The following is a 26,242-nucleotide window of genomic DNA, read 5'->3' as shown; positions in this document are numbered from 1 at the left end:
GTCATTTCTCCACCTCCTCCTCTAAGGCTGTACCCTCATAAGTGGGCTTTATGTCTCGCTAGCTTATTTCCTCCTAAGATCCAGCCATGCTAGCAGGGTCTAATTCGGATTGGCTCAAATATTAGGCAATCAGATTTCGTTATTATAAACATTCTTCTGATTAGGTCTTATTGAGCCGTATAAAATTGTTTCTGATTCATTGCATATTTTATACCCAAACGTATTCATCTTCTGGATCTAAACGTAGTCAGAACAACTTTTACATTTCTCCTATTTTGCTTAAGCTGGTTTGAGTTGGGTTTCTGTCAATTACAACCAGAGTCCTGACAGATTGTGATTATGTAAAGCAACTTTTGGATGGCCTTGATACAGGCTTACTGTGACAGGGAATTTGTGGATATCTGTTCTCCTTTACACTGGCCTCTTCTACAGATGCTTGGACCTTTTATCTAACTCTTGCCAGAAAATAACAACTATTTTAAAATTAAAATTGTTTTGAGCAGATGGTCTCTAAATGTTAATTGATTCATCCTGTGGAAAGCATGTCACTTATATGACAACAAATAAAAGTGTAATTTAATTAATTACCTAAGCATACAATTTGCCACTATTTCATCCTGATAGCTTCTTTGGAAAGCTATGTTGTTCCCAACTAGTCCTTGCACTGGAGTGGTTTTGAAATTATTCCACATCCTTCTCTGGGCCAACTCTGTAGGAGCGGATATGGCTATCCCTCCGGATTGGAGTCTTAATTTCTTTATTTTGCAGAAAAGAACATGACCTTCTAAGGCTGCGATTCTCAAATTTTCGCCTGCATTGGAATCAGGAGGGCTTAGTAAGCCACAGGTTGCTGGACTCTTTACACCTGAGATTCTGATTCAGGAGGTCTGGGGTGGGGTCCCAGAGTATTTGCATTTCTACCAAGTTCCAGGTGATCTGATGTTGCTCACGTGAGACCACACTTCACTATCACAGAGTGCGCCTACTAGAGTAGACCCTGACGGTAGGCAAATAGACACCATTTGTTTTCTGCTTGGTTCTTCATAAAGGCCTTGTTGGCAGAGGTGCTTTACATGGGAGAGTGGCAGTCAGCTATGTGGAGCATATCCACTCTGCTGTATTAGGGGTCCCCAAATTAAGTGCATGTGGGGCCAATGAGATAGCCTGAAAGAGTCCAGGGGAGGGGGAGGGGGAGATAGAAAAAGGGGGTACGGTGCACACTGGATATGTAATGGTGAGTACAATGGCAAACTGGAGAGGGCACCCCCCCCAAAAGAACATTCTATAGCGTGACCATCGAGAGCACAGACCCTGGAGTGGGCTCCACCACTTACTTGTCATGTGACAAGGTTAGGCAAGTTACCTAACCTCTCCATGGCTCAGTTTCCTCATTCCCCAGAATCTGGACAATAACAGAACCTAGCTCATAGGGTTATTAGGAAGAGTAGATAAATTAACATATGAAAATAATTTAGAAGGAAAGGTAATAATTAATTAATTAATTATTAAGTAATAATAACCATTACTACTAGGTTATAATAACAGTAAATACTTACATAATAGTGACTTTGGGGGCACCTGGGTGGCTCAGTCGGTTAAGTGTCCAACTCTGGTGTTGGCTCAGGTCATGATCTCACACATCGGGCTCCTCAGTGACAGTGTGGAACCTGCTTGGGATTCTCTCTCACTGTCTCTCTCTCTCTCTCTCTCTCTCTCTCTGCCCCTCCCCTGACTGGTTCCCCGCCCCCCCCCCACCTCAAAATAAATAAATAACCTTCAAAAACTACTGTCTTTTACCTGGCACTCCTGGAAACACACTTGCTTTGGTTAATTTTCACAATAACCTATGAGATAAGCACAATTACTAGTCTTATCTTATTGACTGGTAAACTGAGCTCCACAGATGTTACGAAGCTGGCCCAAGTGCACACAGCGAGTGAATGAGGGTGTTGGACTGCAGACCCCAGCAGGTTGCTCAGTCTGGCTGTCACCATCACACGCCAGCACCGAACACCACTCTGGGTCTGTAACGAGCCGCCACTGAACTTGGGCCAGCTCACGTCATGGGGCGTAGGAGTTCAGCTTCACCTGCCCGTTCCTTTTTATTTATTTATTTTTTTCTTTTAAGAGAAACTAGAAATCTGGAGTTTTGTGTATTGTTTTGCATGCTCAGTTTTGAAAAATTGACCCACTGCGTGGGTCAGAGAGCACACATCTCTGGACCAGTGTTGGCCCGCAGGCCACACGCTCAGGAGCTCTGCATGGACCCTGGAGGTGAGGAGAGGGTAACGCGGTGGCTGATTATCCTGCCGTACATGCCGCAGAATCAGAGCCTCTGTGATTCTACCCTCTAGCCTCTGCCTAGAAGGGCAGTTTATTTCATGATGCCTCATAGGGTGCCCCTTCCTCAGCAGTCTTCTCTTTGTGCTGACAGCTTTCCAGCCCTTTCACTCTCCAATTTTCTCAGACGGAGACCACACAGATGCTTCACCCACTAAAACGTTGATCCCTCCCTCCTTCTGAATGAAGAATTATTTCTTTTTTAAAAAAATTTTTTTAGTGTTTATTTATTTTTGAGGGATGGTGGGGGGGAAGGAGAGAGAGAGAGAGCATCCAAAAGTAGGCTGCAGGCTCTGAGCTGTCAGCACAGAGTCCAACAGGGGGCTCAAACCTACTGACCGTGAGATCATGACCTGAGCGGAAGTCAGACGCTTCAGCGACAGAGCCATCCCCTGGAGAATTATTTCTAAAGGTACAAGAGAGCGATGTCAGCCATCAAACCCATCCCTTATCCCTGCTTAAAAATTCCTTTGATTCTGATCTCTCTGTATGGAAAATAAGCAGCCTCCCCTACGTTTCCAGTGCTTGAGATCTGAAGTTCTTGATGACATGGTTACTTCCGCAAGGCACACCTGAAGGACACATCTACAAAACCAGATAAATTCACCTTCCAGCGGAAGAGCTCTTGCTGTGGCTTGAATTATAGCTCACGGATCTGGCCTGTCCAATCGAAAACATAAGATTTCGATATGTGTCATGATGACATAACATTATTTTCCCAAAATAAACAGAGGCTATTCGTTCCAGCTGGATCTTATTAGTGGTTTCCCTATTTTGCTTTTGGTCAGCCCCCAGGCCAACCTCCCAGGCTGAGCTCCTTCTGAGGCCAAGAAAGGCTTTTCCATGCACGGACCCTGCTGGGACAATTGATCATGACCACTAAAGCCCCAGCCAGCTCTATGCTGGAAGGTGAAGAGGTCCCCTCGCAGAAGAGGCGTGAACAGCCAGCCCTGACCTGGAATCACATCATCCCGAAGCAAAGTTCTCAGCAGATGCTGACTTCTACCACTTATTATTTTTTTAAGTTCCTATGGTTAGAAATGTGCAGCGTTCGTTTCTAAATCGCGGCCTTCTTCGGACATGCAGAATTATTGCCACATTCAGCGGTTGCATTTCGGGCTGTGAAATATTTGCATTGCTTCTCCGAGTAGTAAGGACAACCGCGGGAGTCCTCCCTGTGGAAGAGGTCTTCCACATGTTCGTGACAGGAAATTTATGGCTTTCACTTCGTTTAACGACTCGGAGCCAAATCCAATCATTTGTGTCGAAGACCTTAAAAACAGTGTTGTGGAAACGTTCACTGCTGCTGAGAGAGGAAGACGGAAAGGGAAGCAGGGAGCCTGGGGAAGGGTAGAGGGAGACGGCTTTTGTGGTCTTGGAAAGGGGTAGAGGTATAGAAGTGATGGCTTTGAAAAATCTAGCTGGTGCTGGTTTTATTTGTATGTAATAATTACTTGGTTCTAGGTACCCTACTGCAGAAAATGTAATTATGGGTCATTAATTTTCACAATTTACTATAGCGTACTCAGATTTAACACAAAGGCATGGGCACAGCTGCATCGGTTATTTAATCCTTTGCTGGTCTGTGGTACACATGGGTATTCAACTTGGGGTGAAGGCCCAACAAATATTTGAGGAGACCTGCCGTGTCTTGCTGTGGTAAACATGATCTGGGTCTGGTCCTCAGCTTTGCGAAGTCCAAAACTCAAGCCTTTTAGTTTATACAAAGTTGATTTGGCTTAGGGGGATTGATTATATCAGACAACCCACAAGAAACCAGATGCCGATGTATATACTCTCAGTGAGAAATAAAATCCGAGTATCTACGTTAGCACAATCTCTCTGCTGTTGGAAAGTCTGCATGGAAAAAGCCAAATTATTATCAGGAAGTGACTTGATGAGCATAGAATCCAAGCCAGGGAGTCAGCCTGAGAATCCCACTGTGACCACCTCCCCAGGGGACTAAGTGCTGGCAATGTAATGGGAAAGAGGCAGCTTTTGTCTCGTCTGTCTCCAGACTTTGTACTTTCTCTAGAGTGCTCTTGGCAACCTTTCTTACCTCTTTTGGTAATACCATTAATAGGGCAACAATTTTCTTCCACACTGTTGTATCTCCATTAGATTTCCAGGCTCTGCTCTGTTGGAATTAGGAAATCACCAGCACCCAAAGGAATCCTAAAGTTCTTACTCCATCATAATGCAGTAATTTTACTGGTTTACTCTTGTTAGGGGGATACACTACTTCCCCACTCCTTTAAGTGTTCATGCAGAAGGATTTCCATGACTGCTGACCTCCCCTCTAGGAAGGAGAAGTGATTTATTTTGTAGATAAATCTGAGAAATGGTCCTGAGAGTGGGTGATTCTGCCTTTTCTAGGATCCCTCTCCAGATCTACAGGCTGGCAAAAGGGATAGTGTCTAATACTGTCTCCTGCTATGCAGCAAGGGTCCCGTCCCTGAGACGTAAGTCCCTTGTGTCAGCGACCAGATGCATCTAAATAAGAGGAAGAAAGGTATAATTAATGGACCCATCTCTGGATAGCCCCCCTATGCCAGATGGAACATGCCAGCAAGCACACAGTGCCAGGTGGGTAGACATTTGAGCTCTGTTTGCCTTCTCAATTCCTGAAGCATGAGTCACTTACCAGCATTCAAGTTTCATTGAGAATTCTGTTGTTGTTTTCTTATCATTTCATTTTTGCTAAACAGTGACAGAGCACCTTGGCCTGAGTAAGGATCAACTTGTGTTTGATGAATAACTAATTTCATTATTATTATTTGAATTATTCCTATATCCATCTTGTCTCCTTTTAGGACATCAAGATCTTAAGAAACACCAAAGTATCTTTCAAAATCCTAAAGATGGTTAATTCCATCTTGACACTTTGGTGCTTTTTCTATTCTTTTTTCTTCATTCCAGTTGCTGCCTAAGTGCATCTCCGTTGGGCCATATATTCCCATCCCCATTCAGTTCAACTTTTCTTCCCACTCCTTCCTCCTGGGCCTCCTCCCACTGGGGTCCTCCCTTCCAGTCCTTTCCATTCCACTCTTTTCACATTTTCTTTCATGTTAAGCATCTTCTGAATACTCCTCTAACATCCCCCTGCCCTATCCTACTCCCCAGCCACCTTCAGGGAGAGACTCCAAGGCTCCCAGAGCAGGGAGTCAAAACTGGCATTCCTATTCCGCCTTGTTGCCCTTTCTAAATCAGTGTTTTTCCAAACTTGATTCAAAATCCACTCAAAGCTCATACCATCTTGTCTTTCTGTTCAGATGCTGCACCTTGAAGCCAAGCAGACCATATGTCATCATTGTCAGCTTTGACAATGTTCACTTACTGTTTTTGATTTGAGTGTTTCTTCCTGGTTATATTTCACCAGGAAGTTGGCAAGAGACAGCTTGTCATTATCAGGCCACAGGTTCTATCACTATGTTCACCTCATGTTTAGTCAGCATGTTGAAAGCATTCTTTTCCCAACATCCCATCCAATATTCAACCTGCTTCCTGTATCCAACAGGGATACAGTAAAAAAGGATGAACAAAGACTGAATTGTTACCTGGCATACTTAGTAGTTAAGAAAATACACTGTGCACTGAACAGTGCATTCTATAAAGTATTTCCAACTGCAAGCTCTATCTGACAGCCTCTAATTGGCCCAAAATTAAGACAGTGGTAGCTGGAGATCTTTTCTCAGTCCAACAGACCTCACTAGATGAATTACTCTCAGGCAACTCAAACTGATCTGAGTACAATAAACATCAACTTCACTTTCAGGCTTAAATTTGAAAGAGGGGAGCTGCTGGCTACCAAGTAGAGAGTGGAGAAAAAAAAGTATGTGCACCTGATAAAAAATTACTTTATCATAAGGAAAAATATAACATGGTTCTGAAGGCTCTGAGGAAGATAATTTTTCTCAGGAAACAAAACCACCTAGAATTCCTCCAAAAGACACAAGAGGATATAGCTTCTATAAAATAGAAGTAAGAAAACCAAAGGAAAAATAGGCTATAATGAAGGAGGAGATTTGAAGAGAATTGGTTAAAATGAAGAATGGATGTAAGAAAATTCAAAAAATGCAAAAGCAGAGTTCCACTTGTTGGGATAAAGATGTTAATATCACTCCCACCGCAACAACAGAAAACGCCAGATGAATGGAAAAAAGAAATCTATAGTCTGATTTAAAGTCATCTGTGGTGCTTTTTAATTAAAGCCATTGGATGTTGTTGTGGATGCAAGGAAGTTCAAATGAATTAAATTCCAGAGAGAATTAAGCCTTCTTAGGTGAGCTAAGACTGGTAGCTGCTTTCATCCCTGGGGGCATTGACTCTACCAGCCATCACAGGTAGGCTAAGCAGGGAGCTTCCATAAGCAAAAGACTTACCTGGGTCAAGGGTAAACTCTCTGAGCTCATGAGAGTGTACATAGACTGGCATGGTAGATTGAAATCCGGGAGGAGCCCAAACATAGAGCTAGGCCTCACTACTCAGCAGTTTTTCCCATCCAAACTTCTGTTGAGCAAATACTGATAAGGACAGGCTGAGAGTGAAAGGACAAGGAAGATAGCATAATTTTGTGGTACTTAGGTCCCAAAGCCCTGACAAAACAACAGGTGAACTGAAATCATCATAAATCAGAGCATCAGCAAGATGGAGGAGGAGGACCTTTCTACCATCATCCTTCCATAGAAGCATGAGTTTGACAACTACCCACAGAGGGAAGTATCTTTGTGGGAGTCTAGGAATCCAGCCAAGAAGTTCCAGATCACTGGGGGAGCAAAATTTCCAAATATAGATATAGCATGAGACTAAGAAAGAAATACAGAACGTACAAAACACCCAGGAAAAATTTAACAAAATGGCAATAGTAATTCCTAATGTATCAATAATTACTTTAACTATACTTTAAATATAAATGAATTAAATTCCCTGACCAAAAGACACACAGAAGCTTAATGGATAAAAAACCCCACAAGACTAAACTATGGGCTGCCTGCAAGAGAGTCACAGTCACTTCAGTTTTTTGTTTTGTTTTGTTTTGTTTTTTACTTTAAAAAAAATTCCTAGTATAGTTAATATACAGTGTTATATTAGCTTCAGGTGTACAAACAGTGGTTCAACAGTTCTATACGTTACTCAGTGTTCATCATGATTAAGTGTACTCTTAATAGTCTTCACCTGTTTTGCCCATCCCCCAGATTTCAAGATATGCTACAAAGGTGTAGTAATCAAAATGATATTACACTGGCACAAAAATAGACACATAGGTCAATGGAACAGAACAGGGAGTCCAGAAACAAGCCCAGCATTATATGGTCAATTAATCTTCAATAGAGGAGGCAAGAACATGCAATGAGGAAAAGGCAGTCTCTTCAACAAATAGTCTTGGGAAAACTGGACAGCAATGCGCAAAAGAACAAAACTGGGCCACTTTCTTGCACCATACACAACAATAAACTCAAAATGGGTTAAGGACTTAAATGTGAAACCATAAAAATCCTTGAAGAGAGCCAAATTATGGCAGTAATTTCTCGGACATTGGCCACAGGAACATTTTTGTAGATATGTCTCCTGAAGCAAGGGAAACAAGAGCAAAAACAAACTATTGGGACCACATCAAAGCTTCTGCACAACAAAGAAACAATCAACAAAACTAAAAGACAAAATCTTATGAATGAGAAGATATTTGCAAATGACATATCTGATAAAGGGTTAGTATCCAAAATAGAAAGGAACTTATACAACCCAACAGCAAATAATAATAATAATAATAATAATAATAATAATAATAATATAATAATCCCATTTAAAAATGGGCAAAAGACATGAACAGACATTTCTCCAAAGAAAAAATACAGGTGGCCAACAGACACATACAAAGATGCTCATCATCACTTACCATCAGGGAAATGCAAATCAGAACTACCATGAGATATTCATACCTGTCAGAATGGCTAAAATCAACAATATAAGAGTCACTTTAGCTTTAAAGACGCACACAGACTAAAGGTGAAGTCATGGAAAAAGATATTCATGTAAATGAAAACCAAAAGAGAGCAAAGTGAGGTGTACTTATACCAGACTAACTAGGCTTTAGCTCAAAAGCTGTAACAAGAGACAAAGGTTATTATATAATTATAGAGGGGTAAATTCATTAAAAGGATTTAATAGTTATAAATATATAGGTACCCAACATTGGAGCACCTAGGTATATAAAGCAAATAATTAACAGTTCTGAAGGGACACATGGGCAGCAATACAATAATACTAGGAGATTTCATTACTCCACTTTCAGCAATGGATGACTCATTCAGACATAAAATCAACAAGATAACATGACTAGAACTATATATTAGCCCAAATGGACCTAACAGACATCTAATAACAGCAGAAGACACATTTTTCTCAAGCACTCCTAAACATTCTCCAGGATAGATCACATATTGGGCCACAAAAGAGATCTTAGCAAATTTAAGAAGTTTGCAATTATACCAAGCATCTTTCCTGATCACAATGGTATGAAACTAGAAATCAATAACAGGAAATCAGGAAAACTTACAAATAGGTGGAAAGTAAGCAATGCATTCCTAAACAACCAATCGATCAAAGAAGAAATCAAAAGGGAAATTAAAAAAAAAAATCATGAGACAAACAGAAATGGAAACATGATATACCAAAATGCAGCAAAAACACTTCTAAGAGGGAAATTTATAGTGATAAATGCCTACATTATGAAAAAAGAAAAATCTCAACTCAGCAACCTAACTTTACATCACATGTAGCTAGAAAAAGAAGAACTAAGTCCAAAATTAGTAGAAGAAAACAAAACAAAGTTCAGAGCAGAAATAAATAATGAGGCTAATAAGTAAATACTTTAGAAGAGATCAATGAAACTAGGTTTGTTTTTTTTTTAAGTTAAACAGAATTACAAATCTTTAGTCAGACTAAGAAAAAAGGGAAGATTCAAATAAATAATTCAGAAATGAAAGCGGAACCATTAAAACTGATACGACAGAAATATAAAAAAAATCTTGAAATACTACTGTGAACAATTATATACCAACAAGTTGGATAACCTAGAAGAAAAGGATAAATTCATAGAAACAAAAATCTACCAAGACTGAATGATAAAGAAAAAAAATCTGAACAGACCAAAAGGAGTAAAGATATAGAATCAATAATTGAAAACCTCCCAACAAAGATAAACCTAAAGTCTGATGGCTTCACTGGTGTATTGTACCATATAAAGAAGAATTAATACCAATTCTTCTCAAACTCTTTCCAAAAATTGAAGAGGAAGGAATACTTCCAAAATCATCTTACAAAGCCAGCATTACCCTAATACCAAAGCTATAAGAAAAAATAAATTACAAACTAATATCCCTGATGAACACAGAGGCAAAATTCCTCAACAAAATTCTGGAAAATACACATTAAGTCTCATACACCATGATCAAGTGAGATTTATCCTTGAGATGCAAGGATAATTCAACATATACGTATCAATAAATGTGATTTATTACATTAATAGAACGAAGGACAAAAATCAAATATCACCTCAACAGGTGCATAGAAAGCATTTGACAAAATTCAACAAAGGTGCTAAGAATACACAATGGGGAAAGGATAGTGTCTTCAATAAATGGTGTTGGGAAAAATGGATGTTCACATGAAATAAATACATACATACATACATACATACATACATAAAAGAAGAAATTGGATCCTTACACCATACACAAAAATTAACTCAAAATGGATTAAAGACTTAGCCTGTAAACTGTAAACCTGAAACTGTAAACTCCTAGGAAAAAAACAGGGGAAAAGCTCCATGATGTTTGCCTTAGCAATGATTTTTTGGATTTGACAACAAAGTCACAGGCAACAAAAGCAAAAATTAACAAGTGGGACAACATCAAAGTAAAAAGTTTCTGCACTGCAAGGGAAACAGTCAACAAAATGAAAAGGTAACATATGGAATGGCAGAAAATATTTGCAAACCATATGTCCCATAAGGGGTCAATATCCAAATTATAAAAGAACTAACTCAAATAAATAGCAAAAACAAAAAAACCCCAAATAACTAGATTAAAAAATGGCCAGAGGACCTAAATAGACATTTTCAAAAGAAAACATACAAATGGTCAACTGACATATGAAAAGGTATTCGACATCACTAATCATCATGGAAATGCAAATCTAAACCACAATAAGTTATCAACTCATACCTGTTAGGGTGGCTATTATCAAAAAGTCAAAAAACAACAAGTGTTGGCGAGCATGTGGAGAAACAGGAACTTTTATAGACTGTTGGTGGGAATTTAAATTGGTACAGCCGTTATAAAAAACAGTATGGAGGTTTCTCCAAAAATTAAAAATGGAACTAACATGTGATTCAGCATTCGTGCTTTTGGGTATATATCCAAAGAAATATATATATCCAAATATATATCCAAAGAAAATGGAATCACTATCCCAAAGAGATATCTGCACTCCCCTGTTCATTGCATCTAAATGTCCATCAGTGTATGAATGGATAAAGAAAATGTGGTACACATAGGTTAAAATGTTGTTCAGTCTTAAAAAAAAGGAAGGAAATCCTGCCATTTGCAACAACATGGATGGGCCCAGAGGACAATTATGTGAAACGAGCCAGAAACAGAAAGATGCATTCACTTATAGGTGGAATGTAAAAAAGCCAATGTTATAGACACAGAGTAGAAAGGGTGGTTACTAGGGATAGAGAATAGGGGAAATGGGGAGATGTTGCTTAAAGGGTACAAACTTTCAGTTACAACAAAAATAAGTTTTAGAGATCTAATAAACACCATGGTGACTATAGTTAATAATAATTACTATATACCTGAAATTTGCTGAAAGTAGATTTTAAGTATTCTTGCCCCCCTCCCCACAAAGGTACCTATGTGAGGTGATGGATATTTTAATTAGCTTGCTTGTGGTAACTATTCCACAATGTATGTGTATATCAAAACGTCCTATACTTTAACGTGTACACAATTTTTAGTTTCGTCAATTATACCTCAACAAAGATGTGGAGGAAATAAATACACAAAAATAAGAGATAAACTTCACTGAACTAAAGTAGAAAACTAACCCCAACCCAGATTGATTCCTGATTAGAAGAGGGAGGTCTTACTGTCTGAAAGAGAAAAGGGTAAGCCCCCCCCCTTTTTTTTTAATTTTTTAACGTTTATTTACTTTTGAGAGACAGTGATAGAACACGAGTCAGGGAGGAGCAGAGAGAGAGGGAGACAGAATCTGAGGCAGGCTCCAGGCTCTGAGCTGTCAACAGAGCCCGACACGGGGCTCAAACTCACGAACCTTGAGGTCATAACCTGAGCAGAAGTCAGACACTTAACCGACTGAGCCACCCAGGCGACCCAAGGGCAGGGCCTTTTTAAAACGAATATTAGGGGCGCCTGGGTGGCGCAGTCGGTTAAGCGTCCGACTTCAGCCAGGTCACGATCTCACGGTCTGTGAGTTCCAGCCCCACGTCAGGCTCTGGGCTGGTGGCTCGGAGCCTGGAGCCTGTTTCCGATTCTGTGTCTCCCTCTCTCTCTGCCCCTCCCCCGTTCATGCTCTGTCTCTCTCTGTCCCAAAAACAAATAAACGTTGAAAAAAAAAAATTTTAAACGAATATTATTTTACTCCAGTCTTTACTGTTCTCATGTATATAACTTTTGGCATGCAATCAAATGGCAAAAAGCAGGAAAATGTGACATACAATCAAGATAATAAAGTTAAATGAAGCAGATTCACAAACAACTTGGATGTTGGAGGTATCAAGCAAGGACATTAAAATTGCTTTCATAATTATATTAAAAATGTATATTTTCATACAAACATCAAAGCATAAATAATATTCATTTTATGTAAATGCTTCTAGAAAATAGAAGAGGAGAGAGTGCTTCCCACTTCATGTTATTGGGCCAGAATTACTCTGACACAAAAACAGTAAAATACATTATAAGAAAACTAAATATCGGGGCGCCTGGGTGGCGCAGTCGGTTAAGCGTCCGACTTCAGCCAGGTCACGATCTCACGGTCTGTGAGTTCCAGCCCCACGTCAGGCTCTGGGCTGGTGGCTCGGAGCCTGGAGCCTGTTTCCGATTCTGTGTCTCCCTCTCTCTCTGCCCCTCCCCGTTCATGCTCTGTCTCTCTCTGTCCCAAAAACAAATAAACGTTGAAAAAAAAAAATTTTAAACGAATATTATTTTACTCCAGTCTTTACTGTTCTCATGTATATAACTTTTGGCATGCAATCAAATGGCAAAAAGCAGGAAAATGTGACATACAATCAAGATAATAAAGTTAAATGAAGCAGATTCACAAACAACTTGGATGTTGGAGGTATCAAGCAAGGACATTAAAATTGCTTTCATAATTATATTAAAAATGTATATTTTCATACAAACATCAAAGCATAAATAATATTCATTTTATGTAAATGCTTCTAGAAAATAGAAGAGGAGAGAGTGCTTCCCACTTCATGTTATTGGGCCAGAATTACTCTGACACAAAAACAGTAAAATACATTATAAGAAAACTAAATATCGGGGCGCCTGGGTGGCGCAGTCGGTTAAGCGTCCGACTTCAGCCAGGTCACGATCTCGCGGTCCGGGAGTTCGAGCCCCGCGTCGGGCTCTGGGCTGATGGCTCAGAGCCTGGAGCCTGTTTCCGATTCTGTGTCTCCCTCTCTCTCTGCCCCTCCCCCGTTCATGCTCTGTCTCTCTCTGTCCCCAAAATAAATAAACGTTGAAAAAAAAAATTTTTTTTAAATAAAAGAAAACTAAATATCAATATCCTTCATGAACACAAGTGGAAAATTCTTAACAAAATTTTAGCAACAATGTATAAAAATGATAGTATAAATATGTGGGGTTTATCCCATGATTGCAGAATTTAACAATTGAAAAGTAATCAATGTAATTTACTATATTAACAGACTAAAATAAATCCATGTTTTTGTCTCAACACATGCAGGTGATGTATTTGAAGAAAGTTGATTTAGGGTTGATACTCCCAGCAAAGTAGAAATAGAAGGGAAAGTCTTGTCCTGATAAGGGTCATCTACAAAACTCTACAGCAAAATATTTTGCTTACTGGTGAAAAATTGAATGTTTCTCTCTAGAAATTGGGAAAATGGTAAGAATGTCCACTCTCACCTTTTCTATTCAAAATTGTAGTGAAGATGCTAGCCAGTGCAGTAAGAGAAGAAAAAGGGATCAAAAGATACAGATTTGGAAAAGCAGATATAAAACTGTCTTTATTTACTGCATGATCATCCATGTACAAAATCCTAAGGAATCTATAAACACTACTGGAGAAAATAATTGAGTTTAGCAAGTTTATAGGATATGAAGTTAATTTACAAAACTCAGTTGTATTTCCATATACTATAAACAAAGATCAAAATTAAAATGCCATTTATAATGGCATCAAAAATATACTATACTTAGGAATAAATCTGACAGAAGATGTGCAGATCTGTATACCGAAAACTATAAATCATTGTAGAGCAAAACTAAAGACTTAAATAAATGAACATATATACTATATTTATGGATTAAAAGACTCAATATGATGACGATATCAATTCTTCCCAAAGTGATCTGTAAGAATCAAAACCATCTGAAACAAAATCCTGGCAAGATTTGTTGTAGAAATTGACAAACTGATTTAAAAATTGATGTAAATGTATCAAATCAACACATCATACACTTTAAACTTACACAATGTTACACATCAGTTACACTGACATTTAAAAACCAATTAAAAATTGATAAACAACATTTTTCTCTTCCACACTCCCATCCCTAACCTGGACCACAAGTTTTATTGCTTTTATTTTTTCCTTTCATGTTTGCTCTCGCTTTTTTTTTATTTTTATTTTATTTTAGAGACAGAGAGAGAGCTTGCACACAAGGGAGGAGGCAGAGGGAGAAAGGGGGGGGGGAGAGAGAGAGAGAGAGAGGGAGGGAGAGAGAGAATCTTAATCAGGCTCCACACTCAGCACAGAAATGACATGGGGCCTGATCCCACAACCCTGGGATCATGACCTGAGCTGAAATCAAGAGTCAGATGCTCAACTGACTGAGCCTACCAGGCACCCCTGTTCTCACAAAAATATTTCCCCATGAAAAACAATGTTTAAAAGCATAGAATTAGCTGCCTTGCAACACACTGAATTATCTGTTCCTGGAAGCATTCAAGAGAGACTGAACTACCTTTTTCTGGGTTTTTTTGTTTGTTTGTTTGTTTTGTTTGTTTTGTTTTTTTAGAGAGTACACAAGCAAGGGAGAGAGCGAGAGAGAGAGAGAGAGAGAGAGAGAGAGAGAGAGAGAGAAACCCAAGCAGGTTCCATGCTCAACACAGAAGCAGACATGGGGCTCCATCCCATGACCCTGGGATCATGACTTGAGCTGAAATCAAGAGTCAGACACTTGGGGCACCTAGGTGGCTCAGTCAGTTAAGCATTCAACTTCAGCTCTGGTCACGATCTTGTGATTCATGGGTTCAAGCCCTGCATTGGGCTCTGTGGTGACAGCTCAGAACCTGGAGCCTGCTTCAGATTCTGTGTCTCCTTCTCTCTCTGCCCTTTCCTCGCTCTGTCTGTCTGTCTCTCTCAGAAATGGATAAGCGCTAAAAAAAATTTTTTTTTAAAAATTAGACACTCAACTGATTGAGATATTGAGGCACCACTGGACTGAACTATCTTAATTCAACACTCATTTATAGAATACCTACCATGAATCAGACACTGGGAATATGGTAGTAAATAAGGCAGATATGGTCTTTGTTCTCATGGGTCTTAAAATCTAGTAGCATGTCTAGGAGACTGGGTTTTCTGGATGAAGTAGAAATTTGAACTAGGTGACCTGAGAGTTCTCTTCTGGATATCTATAAATCTATGTTTCTGGGATTAAAAAGAAAAACAATAAAAACAAAAACCCTTTGTCTTCTAACAAGGCAAATGCTTTTCTCTTGAGCCCTTTCTGAGTTTGACAATGGTAGACTGAGTGCCAAGGAATAAAGAAGCCCAACACCTAGGAAAGCACCCCTCCAAGCCTAAAACAAAAGAATTTGCCTGGCTCCATCATTAATCAAATGCATCTTGTACATGAAAGTTCTTGTGGGCTTCTGCCAGAGGGAAATGTCAAACACATGGTCACAGGCCATTTTTACCCCCAGGAAAGCATGGAAGGAACTATGTCAGGAAATACAAACCCATTTCCAGGAAAGTTTACCTTCTGGCCTTGTCCCCTTCCCCTGGCTCTGGATGTTGGTTCAGGGACTCTCCACTTCAGGAAAGCGAGGCAGCCATGAGCCATCCCAAGCCAGAGGGAGCAGATGGCCTGGCATTCTGGTAACATTCTAGGCATAGTCCTTAAAGAACTACCACAGAAACAAGGGACAGTTCCAGGAAAACAAGGAGTTGTAACTACTCATGGCTTAGGCACACTAGACCAACAAAGAGGTCCCAAGAGCAGAGCAGACTTGCTGGAGTCAGGGTGGAGGAGACAGTTGGCTTCTCCTGCACACAAATCAGTTCGATCATCCCTGCCTTGTTGGACATGATCACTGCTCCCTCCCAAAGACACCCCTTGGGTCTGCAGGCTGATGTCTACTTGTAGCTCTAGTGTTTAGGAACAGGCTTGAAATGTTTCAGAAAAGGAAGGGGATGGACATCCAATCGTCATCCCACTAACAGTTTTGTCCAAAGTGCTCTTTTACAGGCTTCATATCTTTGTTCATGCTTTTCCTTCCCGGGATGTTCTCTGCCTTCTGTTCTGTTGAACTCCTACTTTTTTTTCCCCTAGGGTTATCTCAAGTGCTACTTCTTTCATGAGGCTTTGCTGGATTCTTTCAGTTCCACGTGACCTCTCCTCTCTTGGCATTTTAAATTCTCTTACGGCAATGTTTTACCTTCTATTACAGCATTTTGTGCATGCCTTTCCTTTTCAAAAATTAAATTCTAAGTATCTTATGGAGATAAATCTTATTTTATTCTTTGTTTAAGTTTATTTATTTATCTTGAGGAGAGACAGAGCATGTGGGTACAAGCAAGGGAGGGACAGATAGAGAGGGAGAGAGAGAATCCGAAGCAGACTCCATCCTGTCAACTCAGAGCCCGACTTGGGGCTTGATCTCACAACGGTGAGTTCATGACGCAAGCCAAAACCAAGAGTTGGAGGCTTAACCAACTGAGTCACCACACAGGCAGGCTGAGTCTTATTCTTTACATCCTGCCCCCAAAGTAGGATGCATTTTCCCCCAACCACCGTGTGTTTACACACAATAGGATTAAAAAAGCTTGGGGAAATGGAGTTGAGTAAACAATGTTTACTCAATGATAAAGGTCAGAACCCTCCCGTCTCCACATTGGACACTGGAAAGGTCTCTCCCATAGTCTCTGGAGTCAACAATGTCTCTTTCTGTCCCATTAAACTAGAAAATTAAATTCACACTCAATGATGCCTAATTCACCCTGAATTGTTGAGAAATAAGCAGTTCCACCTAAGTGAATTTTCCAGATCACTGGAGATTATTTATTAGAATCCAAAATTTTAGAAGCGATTTACAAAGCATGCTTTCCTAAAGGCATTTTGAATATCTCTGGAGACGTCCAAAAGAAATGGGTTATAGTGGTTGTATCAATAGAGGATTACTTGGAGATTAGGAATAGAGGTATAAGGAAACTACTATCCACTATGTACCCTTTTGTACTTTTTGAATTTTGAATGATGTACATCTATTACCTATTAATTTAAAACTAATGGCATGCTTCCTTACTTCCTTAAATATGGTTGCCAAGGCCAATTTAACGTTTCTTTCTGAATCAAGGTCCAAGATCACCATTATCAATATTATTTATTGTCTTGTTCCTAAATAGAATTATTCCAACAATGGATATTAAAGTGACCCAGAATTATCTTCCCCTATACAAAATGGCTCCAAAACTTCTAAGTCTCCAGAGGTTTTGGGTTTGGTTTATTTTTTAGATTCTCTGTCTCTTCCCTGGCAGCCAACACTTTTTGTTGTTATTATAGTGACTGCTTATAGCAACCACCGCACCCTCCCCCTTCTTATTTGCTCATTTGTTCTGATGTGAATTGGAAGTCAAATGATCTCAGATGATAAGTAGGATTCAAGTGGAGAGGGGAAGAAGAGAATTCCAGGAGTTTTTTAAAAATGTGATCAGCTATGTGGGCTATAGTTTTACTAAAGTGGATTGGGCTAGATGGCATTCTAATCTAACACCAGATTTACTCCTCTCTCATTCAAAATGATACAGTGCTGAGCCTTCAGACAGCAGGCCCTTGTGCTGGGCAAGCCTTTGGAACACCTGGTTCCATAATGCTGGAGACAATGCCTCCTAAAGCTAGAGACTACCTGTATCTTGCTGTCCGTGGAGGACATAGGAAAACTACTAAGATAATAACCTAGGAACCCAGAAAGCGATGAAGATTGTTGTCATTCAATACGTGAACTTCATTACATCTTTTCTGGCCAGCCTGTGGTATTTCTGATTATTTCTAGGTTTTTAGATTCTTATGTGTGTTTTGCTGTGTTCTAGATACCAAAGATACTAGATAAGTGGCTTCTAGGTAAGTAAAGTTACTCGTCAATGTCATCATTAAATTTTTTTTCTTTCTGTCTGAGTGAGGTTAAAAAAAGAAAAGAAAAAAACCTGGCCAATTAACTGGCAACAGAAATGTAAGCAACAATAGCTCTAAATCAAGTTAAAACACCCCTTCATTGAAGCTCAGATCTGTCACCAAGAAGGTGGAGTCCTGAGCCTCACCATTCTGGGTTGAAGTATAAAAAGTTTGAAAAATCACTGGAAAACTACAAAGAGAGTTGAAAATCAAGGGCAGAGAATGAGAAGAGGCCATAAATATGGTGTGAATGTTCAAAAAAAGAAAGCAAAAGAAAGCTAATTGTGGAAATTACTAGCCAGTAAATTGGATAGTCACAGTAATAAAACAGATGTTAACAGTGAAAATCCATCAACATCTGGAAAGGATAAAGTCACAAAGGATTTATGGAAAGGAGCAAGTTCAAGAGACTTGGGCAGAGGAGAAAAACAGAGCGAGGCCAGGTCTTTAGTAAAGGATTTGGAACTTGGGTAAAGGCTTTTGCTCAGCCTGACACGCCATTTCTACTCTGAGGCCAGATCAGATTGTTTTGGATGAGAACGTGGTCACATGGACTCCATAACTGGCTGAGAGATCATAAATGAAGGATAATGATATAAATACCCAGAAAGAGCTCCAGTGAGGGGAACGGGGCGCTGAGGGCACTTCCCCAGAGAGCAAGGTCAGGTCTGGTTCTATTTAACATCTTTGCTAATGATTTGAAAGCAGGAACAAACAAATGTCAAGAAAATGTGCAAAGCCCATCAGCTAGAGACAAGGTACACACACCAACCAGCGAGGAGTTCACCTAACAGGACTGAGAGCAATTATCAAAGGGAGCTGGAAATAACTCAGGCCAGGGCAGCCTAGAAAAATGATCCGAAACGAAAGCCAATCACTTTTGGAGGTTGGGTGGGGAAGGGTGGTGAGTAGGGAGAAGGGGGATCGGAGAGACAGAGTAGGAAATAAGCATGGCCAAAAGCAGTCTGAAGGGACAAATAATGCGCAGCAGCATAACAGGGGAATGAAGGCCCAACAGAACAGAGGTCCAGTTTTGAGGTTTGGAAATATATGGCTGTGGTTCGACAGATGTGAAATGATAAGTGACCCATTTATTCAGAGTTAGAGGAAAGAGAAGCAGAGGTGGGAGGATCGGACTTCAGACATTTACCCAGAGCGTGCAAGCCCTAAGGGTGCACCTCTCTGCACTCCTGGATCTTGGCTCCTAGAATGTTGGAAGTCCCATAAGCTAATACAGATCCTCCTTGATGTACCATGCTGCATAGTAGATGCTCAGCGATTGTGGGACAAATGCAGGAAGCCCCGTGGAATTCTTAATGTATCTGTGGTCATTAAGTGAAAATGGGGCGAGGGTTGCTGCTAAGGACCCCTCCAGCTTTGAGACTGGGGAATTCTGTGATTGGAAGAAAAACACAGATCCAGGAGCAGCCAGATGTTTAAACAAATAGTGACAACTGTCCCAGATTCTGCTCTGGGTCCTGGCCTGGCCCATCCCTGCCTGTGAAAATGGAACTGTGATACATCTACTCCTCTTCCTGATTCTGCCACTCCCGTTCCTGACCGTGGCTAAGTGACTGGTCACCTATGACCAAACTTTACTTTCTTGTATTCTGTACCTGCCCCCACCATGTTCTAGCTCTGTTCAAGACCCTGATTGGATTCATGAGGGCTCTTTTTGCTTTCCCTGTTTAACTCCAAATTGGTATCTCAGAGAAGAGACCCAAGCCCCTCATGTTGATATGAAACACTAAATCCCCCTGTATGTCAACATCCATTGTGTAACTATTTCACTAGACTGCCTAGACCAGGGCTTTTCGAACTTTAATGTGCATAAAATCTTATGGAAGGGGAGATTACGCATTTCTAACAAGATCCCAGATAATGCCAATGTAGATCAATAGACCATACATTTGAAAAGCAAAACAGGGCACCTGGGTGGCTCAGTCAGTTAAGCATCGACTCTTGATTTTGGCTCAGGTCGTGTTCTCACAGTCGTGAGATTGTGAGATCAAGCCCCACATTGGGCTCTGCACTGACAGTGTGAAGGCTGCTTGGGATTCTCTGTCTCCTCTCTCTCTCTGCCCCTCCCCTGATCTCTCACTCTCTCTCTCAAGTAAAACTTCAAAAAAAAAGAAAAAGAAAAAGAAAGCAAGACTTCACAGTAGCAGTGTCCAATAGAACTTTCTGCAATGATAGAAAAGTTCTCTATCTGCACTGTGCAATACACTAACCACCTAGCCATATGTGCCTATTGAACACTAGCATGAAGTGTGAACTTTTTAATTTTATTTCATTTAAATTAATTTATTTTTGATTTTGTTAATGTTTATTTTTGAGAGAGAGACAGCACGAGCCGGGGAGAGGCAGAGAGAGAGGGAGACACAGAATCTGAAGCAGGCTGCAGGCTCTGAGCCATCAGCACAGAGCCTGATGTGGGGCTCGAACTCACAAACCATGAGATCATGACCTGAGCCAAAGTCAGATGCTTAACCGACTGAGCCACCCAGGCGTGCCTCATTTAATTGAATTTAAATTTAAATAGCTACATGTAGCCAGTGGCTACATATTGGACAGCACAACTCTAAAGAAATTCAGATGTAAGTAAAATTTTGAGATGTCTGTAGAATGGCAGGTCATGATTTACCTTCTCACAATAAACCACCAATCATAGGCATCTGGGCTACATAATACTGCACATTCAGCTGGTCTACACCCAATTTGACCAGAAATAACATATGAACATATCTATTACCCTCCAACGTCTTGCACCCTTTGTAATCTTTCATTCCTGCACTGCTCTCCTCTCAGTCATCAATAGGCAATCATAAGCTGCTCTCTGTCACTATACATTAGTTTGCACCTCCTAGAATTTTATATAAATGAAAACATAGGGGCGCCTGGGTGGCTCAGTCGGTTGAGCGTCCGACTTCAGCTCAGGTCATGGATCTCACGGTTCGTGAGTTCGAGCCACGCATCAGGCTCTGTGCTGACAGCTCGGAGCCTGGAGCCTGCTTCCACTTCTGTGTCTCCCTCTTTCTCTGTCCCTCTCCCCCTCATGCTCTCTTGCTCTCAAAAATAAATAAACATTAAAAACAATTTTTTTAAAAAAGAAAGAAAACACAAATGCAGTATTTTATGTGCTCGCCTGGCTTCTTATACTCAGCATCATTATTTTAAGATTTATCCATATTGTTGTGTGTATCGATAGTACCTTTTTTTTTTTCTGAATAGTGTACCACAATTTGTTTATCCATTCATCTATGAATGGCGTTTCAATTGTTTCCATTTTTGACTATGGCAAGCAATGCTGCTGTGAACATTTTTGTACAAGTCTTGTATGGACATATACCTGCATTTCTCTTTGGTAACTACCTAAGAGTGTGATAGCTGGATCATACGTGGGTATGTATTTAAATCTTTAAGAAACTTACCAAAGGTGTACCATTTTACATTCCAACAAGCAGTATATGAGAGTTCCAGTTCCTCCATATTCTAATCAACAAATAATATGGTCAGACTTTTAAATTTTAGCATTTTAATATGGGAGCAATGGTATCTCACTGTGGTTTTAATTTGCATTTTCTAATGATTATTGATCTAAAGTATATTTTCATGTACTTATTTGTCATCTATAGATCTTCTTTGCTGAGCTGTTCAATTTTTTCACTTATTTTTCCTTTTTTCCTATTTTTCTTTCTGTATTTATTTCTTTTTTCTTCTTCCCCTTTTTTCTTTTTTGTTGTTGTTGAATTTTGAGAGCGTGTCACATGTTCTGGATCAAGTACTTTTTCAGATACAAGATTTGCAGATATTTTCTCCCACACTGATTTGTTTCTTCATTCTCTTAAAAGTGTCTTTTGAAGAGAAAATTCATTTTGACTATACCCACGTAATCAATTATTTCTTTTCTTAAGCTAAGAACTTGATTTTTTTATATTGATCTTGTATGTTGCATCCTTGATAAACTCATTAATTTTAGTAGCTTTTTGTGGATTCCATCAGATATTCTCCACAGATAATTATGCCATCTGCAAATAAAGATAGCTTTGTACTTCTTCCTTTCCAATCTGAGTGCCTTTTATTTCTTTTCATTGCCTTATTACACCAATTAGAACCTCAAATACAACATTGAATAGGAGTGATGAAAAGGGCAAAATCTTATCTTGTTTCTGATCTTAAGAGAAAGCATTCAGTCTTTCGCTATTAAGTGTGATGTTAGCTGTTGGTTTATCATACATGTCCCATATCTTGTTGGGGAAGTTTCCTTCTATTCCTAGTTGCTGAGACTTTTTATCAGGAATGGATGTTGGATTTTGTCAAATGTTTTTTCTGCACCTATTGAGATAATCATGTGGATTTTCTCTTAACTCTGGTAGTATGGTTAGTTACATTGACTGATTTTCAAATATTAAACCAATCCTGCATTCCTAGGATAAACTGGTCATGCTCTATTATACATTTTATATATCATGTATATATATGATATATATATCATATATATCGTTGGATTATATATCGTAGGATGTTGATCTATAGTTTTTCTTTTCTTGTAATATCTTCAGTTTAAGTATCAAGGTAATGCTGACTTGGTACAATAAATTGGAAAGTATTCCCTTCACTTCACCTTTCTGGGAGAGTTTTCATGGAATTGATACTATGTCCTTATATGTTTGATAGATTCCCCTCAGTGATGTTTTCTTCTTAACCTTGGCTTTTCTTTGTGGGAAAGTTTTCAATTATAAATTCAATTTCTTCAATAGATTTGGAATATTCAAGTTATCAATTTCTTTTTGAGTAAGGTTTGGTAGTTTGTGTCTTTCAAGAAATTTGTCCACTTCATGTAAGTTATCAGGTTTTGTTTGTTTGGTTTTTTTTTTGGCCTAAAGTTGTTTAAAAGATTTCTTTATTATTTTTTAAATATCTGTAGAATCAATAGTGATATATTCTTTATCATTCTGATATTGGTGATTTGTTTCTTGTCAATTTTCTAATCAGTCTGGCTAGAGGTTTATCACTTTTATTGAGTTGTTTTCTTCCTTAGACTTGGGTTCTAGGGGCAATGTCAACATTTTTATTAAACAAATGAACAGAACACTTTGAATCTGTTTGGATATCAACCAGAGAAAATGGCTAGTCTTTATGGTTATGCATGACCACCTTCTCCTTACCAGCCCTAACCCAGTCCCACACAGCTTCCCCAAAGGCAGGTTCAGGAATTCATACGGGACCATCACAGAAGTTTTTCCATAATAATCCTCTGTCAAACCAATTAAATAGCATTACTCTCTGGCAAGGAGGTGGTCAAAAGGAACATATCACAGTTCTGCCCTCACGGGTCAACATCAACTCGCATTCCTACTTGACATAAGCCACTGGGAGTAAATGGGGTGTAGATACAACAGAAACACTTCCCAGAGCTGTAGCCACAGAAAAGCAAGAATGCCAGGCTCCGGAGTGGTAAACTGAAGAGGAATCAACATCATCCATTTGTTATACATTTTGTTACCTATTATTTTGTAAGACTACAGGTTAAGCAGAAAAGACCGGGTAATTCTTAACACTGGAAGTCAAGATGAGATGGAAAAGACATAGAACATGTGGAACATGATGAACTTTACCCTGCGGGCAATGGGCAGTTCTCACCAAAGTTTTTCACCTGAGGGGTTTTGGTATCCAATCTTGGTTTTGTTTCAGAAAGGTTTTTCTGGGGGGCAATGTGGAGGAGGGACTGGATGGGGCCCAGACTAAAAATGGAAGACTATTTAGGAGGATATTGGGTCAGATTTGGACCACAGGGGTAGAAACGGGAGACTCATTAAGTATAATGTGATGGTGAAGGGTGGGGAGAAAGGAAGGCATGGAGGCTGTCCTATTGCTTAGGCCCTTGCTGGAAGAACTTCACAGAACCACAAAAATATATTCCACCAAAGCCACACTAAATGTTTCCCCAATTCCACCTCCACTTAGCTGGGCCCCCTGAATCCTCACGGTCATGCTAAAGTCATCTGTCATGAAGGCAAGCATGACGGAGGGCGAGTTAGAGTGGACGAGATGGGAGTTCATCTGGTTCTGTTAAGTCATCTTACTCTCACAAATTCTGTGAAAACATTTCAGCATGAGAGAGCATTACAGGGCTCTCTCAAGAACACCTTGTAAGAGATTCGTGCTAGTGGGGAGCCTTGAAGCATAAGTTTCATGAGCATAATGATAAATCTGTTTTGCCTGGATCATTACAATTGCTTGCTAACTGGCTTCCCCCTTCCACTCTTTTCTCATTCCTCCCAACCCATTTCCACATGGCAGCAAGAGTTATATTAAAAGATGAACCTATTTGTGTCCTTCCTTGAATGAAAATTCCTCAATGGCTTCCCATTGCACTTAGAAGAAAAAAACATCCCAATTTCCCGCCATGGTTTAGAATGCCCTGGCTTGAGGTAATTCCTCTCTAACCTCTTCTCATGCACAGATCCAGACACACAGATCTCATTTAATTTCTCTAACTCGCTAAGAACTTCCTTTCTTAGGGGCTTTGTCCATCACACTTTTCTTCTTGAAATGTTCTAACCCTATGTAGTGGACATTGTAGATGTCTCTTCAATATCCTTTGTCCTCTTTCCCAGGGCATGGCAGCCTCCATGGTAAGGGTGGGCTCTGCTTGGTTTAAGCTAATCAGGGTTAACCCATCCCTCTTGCTATAAGTAGGTCTAAAACAAACCTAACCTGGCATTCTTATGACCACAGAGTATGGTTCAAGGATAGTCCAATTAATGTAAAACTCAAGACTTTCATTCTGTATTTGTCAAGCGGTGCTTTCTCTTTCCCCCAGATGTGAAAAAAGAAGCATATAGCCTAGTGGCTGCTAGCGGACAACTTGCAACCAGCCTGTGGTCAAAACAGACACATGGAAGAGAGCAGAGCCAAAGGTATTATAGACAAATGGAGTCGGAGCCCTGATCAAATGGATCCTGAAAGCATAATGCCTTGGGAGTTGTCAGTTATGTGAACCAAAGCATTTCCCTTTATTGTTTAAGCCAGTTTGGGTTAATTTAAATGACTAATGATGTTGTTTTGCAAAAATTAAATTGTCACTGGCAACACAAACATGTTAATTACTGCTATGGTGTCAGCGTTTTTGCATTCAACATGCCTTTATTACTATGCTTTATTATCTTATTACTGTACACTTCTACTCTGTTTTGTTGGGTTTTTTCTATTTAGGCTACTGTGAAAGTTGTTACAGTGGTTGTTACAGTGGGCACTCAGCTTTCAGTGGTGACAAGGCTTCATTTATGCATTAAGTCCACTTCTCTTTTCTTAACAGCAATTCAAGGTGGACTCTATGGAGCCTCTGATTTGTGTGTAAACACAGACACAGACATGGGCACCAAAACCCTACGTGTACTTGGCCATAAGGAGCCATCGTGGTGACTCAGAATATGCTTATATCAATGTATTAAATTATTGACAAAATAAACGCAATTGAAAATCCTTAGGGAGAACTCCTGTACCCTCAAGAGGACTCCAGCGGTCTGAAGCATGCAGGATTCGGAATCAGAGGCCTGAGATTGAGCCCTGGCTCCCTGCTTCCTGCTCTGTGACCTTGCACAAAGATTTACCTTCTCTGGACCCTCAGTTTCCTGGTCTCTAAAAGGGAGATGGAATTCACCTGAATTCACTTCGCTCACTTGAAGTATCTGCTGTGAGCCAGGACTCCAGTGCTTTCCTTCCTCACCTAAAAGAGTTGTTTTAGGGATCAAATGAGATTATTTAGGAGGAAGCGTTGCACAAAACGCAAGCTCAGTACAGTTGTTAGTTATTTTGTTCTCTTGCACTTTCTTCCCTTCTGAGCCAGAGGAGCCCCTCTGCACTTTGTAGAAATCTGTCTCCAAGGTACTTCTCACACCTCCCCCCTGAGTTCTCATCATACCTTCTATAAATCTAATAGGTCTCTCACTGCCTGTTTACCTGGCTCTCTCCTCCCTGGCCAAGAGATGGGTGAGGTCAGGGTGAGGGCCCAGCACGGCGCCTGACACACAGGAGGTAAACAAAATGAATGTTTGTTAGTGAAGAGCCCTGAAGGCTGTAGGTAGGGAAGACGAGGCCCAAGAGGCCAGGACAAAGAATTCAGACATGCCTTCCCCGCGCGATTTTGTCTGAGCCTGGCTCTTTTGACACCTCCATTTCTGGCCTCCACCACAACTCACATGTCAGTCCACCTAAAAACG

The 26,242-nt window shown here is 40.0% G+C and overlaps 1 long non-coding RNA gene across 1 annotated transcript in view; it reads left to right on the top strand.

The window, feature by feature from the left end:
* Positions 1–25,118, top strand: part of LOC123379027 — a 50,160-nt gene extending 25,042 nt beyond the window's left edge. The window contains exon 2 of the long non-coding RNA XR_006582944.1: positions 24,844–25,118. This is a non-coding gene — a long non-coding RNA (uncharacterized LOC123379027). The remainder of the gene's footprint in view (positions 1–24,843) is intronic.
* The last annotated feature ends 1,124 nt before the right edge of the window (positions 25,119–26,242 follow it).

The sequence above is a fragment of the Felis catus genome, chromosome C1, assembly GCF_018350175.1.
Source record: "Felis catus isolate Fca126 chromosome C1, F.catus_Fca126_mat1.0, whole genome shotgun sequence".
Lineage (NCBI taxonomy): Eukaryota > Metazoa > Chordata > Mammalia > Carnivora > Felidae > Felis > Felis catus.
This window is presented reverse-complemented; position numbering and strand designations above follow the sequence as displayed.